The sequence below is a fragment of the Carlito syrichta genome, unplaced genomic scaffold (assembly GCF_000164805.1).
Source record: "Carlito syrichta isolate Samal-C Ts95f unplaced genomic scaffold, Tarsius_syrichta-2.0.1 Scaffold306485, whole genome shotgun sequence".
NCBI lineage: Eukaryota > Metazoa > Chordata > Mammalia > Primates > Tarsiidae > Carlito > Carlito syrichta.
The window spans coordinates 310102-311925 of NW_007250581.1; positions in this window are offsets into that span (position 1 = coordinate 310102).

Consider the following 1824-nt stretch of genomic DNA (forward strand, 5'->3'; position numbering starts at 1 on the left):
TTTGTTTTTACCAGAGGACCCACTGATATCCTGACTCTAACTATCTCCTATAATATAAGAGAAAGAATGCTATAAAGGATATTATTAGGTCAACTGACAAAATTGGAATATGGATGGTAGATTCAGAAATGAATTAGATAGATACTGCTATTCCCTTTCTGGATCTTTCAGTGAATTTATCCATTTCATCTCTGTTGTCAAGTATGTGGGCATAGAGTTGTTCATAGCAGTGTCTTAGCGTTTTAAATGTCTGTAGGATCTGCAGTGATGTCCTTTCTTTTGTGCCTGGTATTTGTAATTTGTGCACTATCCCCTTTTTGTCACAGATAAGTAAACAGAGGCCAAAAAGGAGAAATGATTCAGGTCAAGACTGCAGAGTCAGCAGGGCTATCCTTGCTACCACTGCCTTGCCTAGAATGTCAGAAGAATCATCTTTTTTGAGGCTTCCTGCTTCCAGCCCACAGCTCTCACTTATTTCATGTGGCCTGACATGTAGTCTGACATGGAAGAGCCCAAATGCAAAGCCAGGAAACTCATTGCCCTTGGCCTCTGAGGTGAATCTAACTTCTCTGAATGTTCTCTTGCCCTCTATCCTCTGCTTCTCTCCCAAAGAAAATACAGGTGGAGGGGATAGAATAACACAGGAGAAGTTGGGTTGGGGAGTGGTAAATGGCAAAGATGAGCTACTTATTAGAAGCAGCTGGAAGGCCCAGCTTTCCTGGAAAGGGACAGTTTTAAGTCGCCAGGGTACAGAGAGGAGATCAGGGAACGGACAGGGTTACTGGCAGTGACAATGTCCTCCACTTTACTACTTATTTTCCTTTAACTGTTGTCTCCTTAGCTGCTACAGGGAAGATTCATAAGCTCCTAGACAATAGGGGGTCCTAAGTGAGTCTACACCTAGTCTTCTTTTTTTTTTTCCTGAGTTGGAGTCTCACTCTGTCGCCCAGACTGGAGTGCAGTGGCTGCTCCCGGCCACCGCAGCCTCGACCTGCCAGACCCGGCGATCCTTCCGCCTCAGCCTTCCAAGTAGCCGGAATTACAGGTATGCGCCACCACGCCCAGCTCATTTTTTTATTTATTGTAGAGATGAGGTCTCGCTGCCCAGGCAGGTCTCGAACCCGCGGGCTCAGGCAATTCACTCACCTCAGCCTCCCAAAGGCATAGGATTACAGGCTGAGCCACGGAGCCCGGCCTACACCTAGTCTTCTAAATTCTCATTCTATCACCCTCCCCAAACTGCATGTCCAGGTGACAACAAAAGAAGTGAAAAAGGTTGACACAGTGACTTGCACCTATAATCTCAGAGTTTTGGAAGGCTGAGGTGAGAGGATTATTTGAGGCCAGGAGTTTGAGACCAGCCTGGGCAACATAGTGAGACTTCATCACTACAAAAAACGTAAACATTAGCCAGGCATGGTGGCATGTGCCCAGCTACTCAAGCAGCTGAGGCGAGAGGATCATTTGAGCCCAGGAATTTGAGGCTGCAGTGAGCTATGATTGCATCACTACAACCCAGCTTAGATAAGACCCCATCTCAAAAAAAAAAAAAAGGAAGTAAAAGACATAGATTTCTCTCATTTTCTGCTTTAACCTCAGATGGCCTTATCCTGAAGTGTCATCCATTGATTGTCACCAGGTGGTAATGACTAAAAAACTTGTTGAGGATTTTTCTTTTTCTTTTTTTTTTTTTGAGCTGGAGTCTCACTTTGTTACCCAGACTGGAGTGCAGTGGCCGCTCCAGGCCACCGCAGCCTCAACCTACCGGGCTCCGGCGATCCTTCCGCCTCAGCCTTCCAAGTAGCTGGAACTACAGGCGTGCGC